The following is a 7,648-nucleotide window of genomic DNA, read 5'->3' on the forward strand; positions in this document are numbered from 1 at the left end:
AGAATCAATATCTCACCGTACTGTTTCTCCCTTATCCCTCACAACTTTTTTTTCACCAGATCTATTACTTATCCTGTCACACATTACAATCTAGAAAACTACAAACTCTAAACAATGGGGAGGAGGAGCTACGCTTTGGTTCTGTGTTTGCATGTAATGATGCAGTACTCTCTATACTTCAGTGTCTTTGTTTCTCAGGGCACTGCTTCAAGCTGTGGTAACTTCAGTATTGCCAGCCACTTCTGTTGCCCTCTGTATCTGCTTAAGATGCATATTTCCTCTGAGTCAAATCACCAGATATGGGAAGAACCTGGTCCCTGCCCTGCAACGAACTGACTGCTACTGTCAAGTTCTTCAAAATTTTGCAATGGCAGCACTGCTCCTAGCAGCTTGTTTTATTAGTTCCTAATTTATATTAATTCCATATGCTGCAGTGTATTAATATCTCTCTTCCCTCTTGCCTTTAGAAATAAAAAATGTGATTTATCAGTGGCCTCTTTATACTGCCAGTATGTAATTGCACGTGGGTGAATTGTTAAGTTCTGAGGGAGCTTTATGAAGGGATCAATCCTTTTATTGCTGTAGTAATGAGCTTCTAATGGTTGGCTGGATAGACCTCCTGGCCTTCTCATGGAGGCAAGTTTTAGCCATCCGCTTCCTATCTGCCCATTAATCATAGGTCTCCCATGACCAAGGGCAATAGAACTGCACTATTGAAAATAGGGAGCAAAAATTGAGAAACATTGCTTCTCATTAGCTCCACTAATATATAAATAGAACAACAGTGCAAATTATTTCCTTACATAGCTTGAGAAGAAGGCCTGAATGGCTCAGGGTCACGGTAAAGACACTTCAAGCTTTTCTTCTCTAGGTCACTGGTTCACAGCTAGGCCAGAATAATAGCGACCTACAGTCATTATCAACTGACAGCGTGTTTAAAGCCTCGCTCTGGGGAACCAGCACAACACTGCTGTTAGTTGTAACTCTCATAGCTGGTCACTGGAGAGCAATAGCAGGTTCCTTCTGCAAGCCAGAGAGCAAACCTGCTGATGCAACTGCACTCCCAAGCCTAGTGAAAAATAAATAAATAAATAAACTAAAACAATGAAATCTGGTGCCAAAGGAATGTTTAATCTGTGAAGAAAAGTGTCAAGACGAGAGGGGAGGAGCAGAGACTGCTCTGCTCAGGAAAAGGAGCTTTGTGCTCATTACGGGCATTACTCGTAACACAAAAAAAGATTGGTTTGTTGTCTGATATGTGTCTGTCCTGTCCTACATCACAAAACTGGTGACTTGAGAGGTCAGCTATGGATATCTATTTAGGATTTCATTTAGCACTACTAGTAAGACATCGGGCTATCTTAAATGTCCTACTATGCCTACCACACTTCCTGCTGAAGAGGTAACAGCTCCACTAACTTCAATGTGCACAAATTGCTACAAGTGTGTTTTCTCATCAGAGTATGAGGTCTTCCATGCTTGGCATCAAGGAAGCCACTTATATCCAGATAGATACTCAGCCCCAAGGCAGCTGAGAAGCCATCTTCTCTCCCTACTATAATCCAATGGCGCATGGAGAAAAATGATTCCAGCATTAGACATATGAGCAGAGTGTCTGGCCATGTTTGGTGAATATGTCATCTTTTATAAGACCAAAAAGTCTTTTTTCTTGGAGTTTTTAGACCTCATCCTCATGATAGTACCTTTTCTAAGTTCCTGCCAGAAGGACAGTGCAAGAGGCTTCACATACTGCCACGAGATTGATTTGTGGAGTCAGTAAAAAAACAGCAATCAAGTGAGCTCCTTAAGCCTTTGGAGATGGCAGGAAATGAAGCAGATGGACACACACTGCTGCAGAATCACCAGCCACCCAGCACAGTTGCACACTGTGTCCCAAGGAAAGTGCACTGTGCAGTCCAGCCAGAATGTTATCTAGCAATTACATGTGCCTGATTTCTCACTGAGCTATCAACCACGAGCTAAGCAGTCTGTGATTCAGCTTCTGTTCAGGCAATATGTATCCTTCCCATTTGAGGGAACTGATACACCATCTTGTAAGCAACAGCAGCACTGGACTAGTAGGAGTTTCCACACGAGTCCTTTATATTGTCATAAAAACACAAGCCAAGATAGGTAACAGCAGGCTTACTGCATGTACAGCGAATTATTCCATAACACATTATTTCTACCAAAGCGCAAAGATTTGTATGACAATAACTGAGAAGTGCCATGTGTTGAGGGAAGCAAGCAGCAGCAAGCTGGCTGTTCAATAAGCAGAAGCAACATCTCATTTCCTGGCAGTTACCTTGCAATCTAACACACAATTCATGTAGCATTTCCCCAAAGAGGAGGACCCCAAAAGATTTTTACAGCCTATTTTTTCAGAATGACATCTCATCACCAAAGGAAAGATTGTTCTAACTACTGCAAGGCAGGAAAGAATCTGAAAAAATAAATAAATAAAATAAAATAAAATAAAAATATTACAAAATCAAATGGTTCCTTATCAAAAGGTCTAAATTTTGAGAAATTAAAATTTGAGTTACATTTCTTGTCTTATGTGCTTGAATTGACTCCTTGGTGCCACCTCCACACATTTGCTTTTCATCTGACACACTTTCCTTCCCCAGTCCCTAAATTGTCAACAGTTACAACAGCCAAATAACTAACACAGGAGAAGGCAGATCACGCTTGGGACAACTTTTTTGAACACTGCATCTTGCATATCCCTCATTGCCCATGGAGTCTTAGACAGCCGTTCTCATCTCAGTCCCCGGGGTTCTTCCTCAGACAGTAGAGGGGTAAAAAGGGACCTGAAGTCACTGTAAATGTCCAGACAGTTGTCATCAGAACAGTGCTGGCACTGCAGTCCAGTCTGCCAGCTTCAGTGGCTCTACTTTAGATGGGAAAGTACAAGAGAAACCCTTAACATTAGGAACCTCGCGATCAGTATCTCCATGAAATGAAGAGAGAAATGTTCTGAAATGATACATTTACCTTTAATTTCTGCATCCAGAGTTTAGGTTTCTTTAATGATGTACAAATTTCCTTTCATTTTGGTGTGCACAGAAAAGTAAATGATACAGAGAAGTACACAAGAAAATGCAGTATTTGATTTTGCTTTCATTCACTTATCTGGGAGCAGCAGTAGGCAAGCACGTCTGACAGTGATACTGCTTTAGACATTGGACTACTGTTTTTAGCTGTAACTCACCGTTTACCTATTTTTGCAGCAATCTGCTGGCTTTTCTGAGAAATGGTTGTAGCGTAGACAACACTAGACTCTGGATTTAATGTTCCTGTAATGACGAGCCTGTCTATATAGGAGATACATGGCCTGACTGCCAGTGCTGACTCCAGGATGTCTGGAAAACGTCAGGCTGACAGAGTACACAGACCAGAGCTCCTACACACACAGCCTGCCTTCTTCAGTGGAAATACGGACAGTGCTGATCAGTGGACACAGATTCTGAAAAATGTATATTTGACTTCTTCCACAGATGATGTGGTGGGGCTCCTGTGCATTCACTTGCACTTCTGGAAGAAGCCACACTCCTGATCACCTCAGTACTGACCTGCCTGTATGGTGAGGTTTTTAAATAGATAACCAATAACCAGCCATTCAGGGGCATCACTAAGTGGTGTGCAGGGTTTCTATTGATTACCTCTTTTTTTTTTTTTTTTCTGATTATCCAGTCAGAAATACAAAAACAAGAATGCTTGTTTAAACAGAAATGTAAGACTTTGCCACTGTGGTAGACAAGATTAATAAACTTTTTTTTTTTTTGCTTTAATCTTTCAATATGTTTTATCATTCAAATTAGGAGAACATTTAATGCAAAATTTTCCTCTTTATACTTTGATGAGTAGCAAGAGATCTCTTTGCAATGGCAAATCAAGTAGATTTAATATTTTAAGATAAATACAGACAGAAACATCGAAAGGTTTCTTCATATAAAGATTCTTCTGTTCTTATTTATATGCTCTCTTAATGTGTATATAGTTGAGCTGTTGGGTTCCTAACTTCTGTGGTAGGACAGGCACAGAAGCCACCACCCCCAGTAGTGGGACGCATAGAGCTCATGAAACCCTCTGCTAATGAACCATACTTTGGAAATGGGCACAAAGTGAACCTAGTCAGAATTATCCATGACCCAATTTTCTAAAGTGTTCTGCCATTGCCATTTACACCAATAAAAAAAAAAAAAAAAAAAGCCCCAAAAGACAACATTTACCAGACTGGAAATGATGCACATTTTGCATTTATTATTGCTGGCACAGATATGACAGAGAACTATGCTCTCTAATTTTCCAATTTGGTGGCATGTTATGGCCAGTTTGCCTGAGTTTAGACAACTACGGGAAAGGCGGGAGGCAGTCAAAGCCCTGTCATCTAGAGGGCAATCTGTCTTTGGCTGTCAGCCGTACAAATGTACAGACCAGCTCAAATGTCTCTTGAAGGAGCCTGAGCAATAGGACATTAAGGAGCCCGGGTGCTCTGCCTGGAGAGGCAAGGGCAGTGATGTGAGAGCCCTGCCAGCCCAGAGCTCGGAGAGCAGAGCCAGTTTAAAGGCAATGAAGTGCACTGTCAGTGGCAGCTGAGAGTTGAGTAAACAAGTCCTGTTCCATCAGACTTTGCTTCTTAAGCCTTTTACTTATTGTCTAGTAAATTGGAAGGCATCGAGATTAACAAGCTTTCAGTCAGGCTATGGGAACAGCTGGACACTGAGTGAAAAATGCTGCAGTTTAGAAAGCAACATCCAAGCCCTCATTGCACCGAGTACATTAAAGACCCACACTTGCCTTCATAGCACTCACTACCTGCCACTTTAGGACAACCCTCTGCCCGCCCCAACTTCAAACACATAATAGTGTACCCTAAAACAATTAGCAATTAATACAGTAGGCATGCAGTGGAAGTGCCAGAAAATTAGTGTTATCAATCACCTGGCAATACCCACTGCAATCTCAAACAGAAATCTCATCTCCATATTATGATGCAGCTCAGAAACTGAGCTAGTATTGCCATTAACTGAGATAAAACGCAATCTACAGGATTTCAACCCTTATTTGAAATTCAATTTAATAAACTCTTCTCCCGTTAAGCCAGTTTCACAATTTAAACAACATGCAGTAAAAACACCTCAAGATTAAGCTCACAATTTAAATGATTTAGCTGTAAGTCACAAGCAAAATGGTCTAGCATATCTCTTCCAAACACAGATTAAAATACTGTTCCACAACTTGGCGTGATTTACTCTCTTGAGAAGGGTCTGGTCCTCATATATTAGGGACACATTTCTAACGAAGACTGAGCATTCTCCATGTTAACATGGGCTCTTCTTTTACGTATAGTCACAGCTCTGTTGCAGCTGCCCCCACGAAGGATGAGAACCTGGCACAGGCAGCACAGAACCACGGCCATCCAGAGATGATGACAATGCAGAACAGCGCTGAACAGCTCTCAGTTCATGGGGCATTTTTACTCTCTAACACAATGGTACAAAACTGTGTTTACTGCCATCTTCACATTCCACTGCCAAATTAATTTCATTCTATGTCTCAGTCATAGTCCCATCTTTTCTAGAAAAGACATCCACTGTTGCTTACAGACTAACATACTTGCTGGTGTACAACTTGCAAGTGCTTACCTTCAGCAGTGAGTCCAGGATCTGGAGCATTGCACCACCACTGATGACCAACTGAACTTCTGCTCCTCTCCTGCTCTTTGGCATCACACAACCTCTAGCTCCCTCCCAGCAGGCTGTAGGTTGACACAGCACTGTACTGCTCTCAGCTTCTCTTGGAAAAAAGTGTGAGGTCAGAATTTCAGAAGTGTGAGGTCAGAATAGTGCCCACAGGCAGGTCACTAAGAAATTAAAGCAACAGATGCCAGAAGACAGATAACGGTAACGTGCACTACAAAGGCACTGAGTTTTGAAATATTTGACAAAATGCCATATTGTGGTGGCAAAGCAATTACGGAGTTCACAGTCTTCCCCACCAAGAGAAATGGGTCAGTTTTCATTTCCCCAACCTCTGTTTCAGACTTTTGGCAGAATCAAACAGGATAAAATTCATTTCCACTTCACTCATTTGTAGATGTCTAATTAATAATAGAAATATAACTGCATTAAGAAAATCTGATACTAAAAAGCGTGGATGTGTGACAAAATTAAAATCTGTGGTTAGAGAACACAGGGCCATTATGGTAAATTAATTTACTCTTTAAGCAACCATGTGACAGGTCCTGCTTTTTCAGATGGAAAATTAGATTACAGAGTGTTTAAAGAACAAAGTTCCACCTTTTTCCCTATGAGGTCTCCACTTTTCTTTTTAAAACTTTCAGTCTCATTTTTCTCTCTCTGTTAGAGTAGCCCACACCACAGCCCTTCGGGGAAGCGCAGGCCAGGTTCAGGTCTGCTTCCAGTCTCAAAGTCTTTTAAGGATAACCAGATAAAGCTGAACAGGTCAGCAGAGCGGGCTGGCAAGGAGTAGCAGACACTGTTATCCATGTCAAAGAGCAACTTAATACCACTGTTAGATTTATCTAGCAGAAATCTTCCATGTTGGGGGAAAGTATAGAGGGCAGGGAGCATCACTGCCACCATGAGGTTTGGTCCTGCATTCATGTCTCACCGTAGCACATAGTCATACGTGAAGGGAGGAGAACTGCAGATGCAACTTATCTTGATTTCCTCACAGACAGTGAATTTATGATTAAAATATTGGGAGGAGACAGAGAAACATAATATCTGTGAACAATATCAAGGGATCCTCTACAGGAAATAAAAGCTACGTCTGTATTTTTGAATATGAAACATTTGTTCCTTTACAGTCCATTCAGTAGAAAATATCCCAGCCATTTTACATCAACAACTGTATTTTATATCTGAGCTCTAGAAGAGCTACTTAGCAAGGAAAGTCATTAATCAATTTCCAAACCAATATTAACAATTAGCTCTTAACAAGCTTTTTCTGTCTTTGCTTTTGAAAAACAATTGGTTCAAGCTAAGCTGATTTCTGTACCTACTCCAGCACAATACCTGTGGTGCAGTATCAGCAAAATATGTCAAGTGCTCAGGGAAAGGCTTGCTTGTGAACTACAGCAGGGACACAGATAAATAGGGTATTTCAGAGGTCAGCTATAGATGGCATTACATCCTATTCTTACTTTGCCAGTGTGCTTCATCAAAGGCCTGCAACAAGAAAGCACCCACTCGTAACCCAGAAAGAAAACTGTCATTTTTCAGCCAAAGATCTTTCAGCACTTGACGAACGTGAAGAGCTTGACCACTGCAGTGTGCTGACGATGCACTGAAAGAGAAGGGCTTTCAGGAGCAACATGAGAACATAACCTGAGTGCCTCCCTGCAGATGCCACGCGTGAATGTATGTGGCACAGGCTACTTCTGGCTGGGCATGAAAAAAGTTGGAGGCATAGACCTAGGTTGTGTGTGGCCACACAGATAGACAGAAGGACAGACACACACATGACCTTATTACCTATACAGAACAACAGAGAAAGGAAACTGAGCTACAGATACATACTAAAGAGAAGCCAGAAGCCAGGGATTTTAATTACTCCTCCACACACACTTGCTTTCACACCTCCATGAATGTTCCCCTTTCAGCATCCCCAAAGTTCA

At 41.5% G+C, this 7,648-nt stretch overlaps 1 long non-coding RNA gene across 1 annotated transcript in view; it reads right to left on the bottom strand.

Annotated features, from left to right (window-relative positions):
- LOC121071106 overlaps window positions 1-5,775 on the bottom strand; it is a 60,491-nt gene extending 54,716 nt beyond the window's left edge. Inside the window, exon 1 of the long non-coding RNA XR_005820387.1 lies at window positions 5,652-5,775. This is a non-coding gene — a long non-coding RNA (uncharacterized LOC121071106). The remainder of the gene's footprint in view (window positions 1-5,651) is intronic.
- Window positions 5,776-7,648: the final 1,873 nt, after the last annotated feature.

The sequence above is a fragment of the Cygnus olor genome, chromosome 5 (genome assembly GCF_009769625.2).
Source record: "Cygnus olor isolate bCygOlo1 chromosome 5, bCygOlo1.pri.v2, whole genome shotgun sequence".
Taxonomy (NCBI): Eukaryota; Metazoa; Chordata; class Aves; order Anseriformes; family Anatidae; genus Cygnus; species Cygnus olor.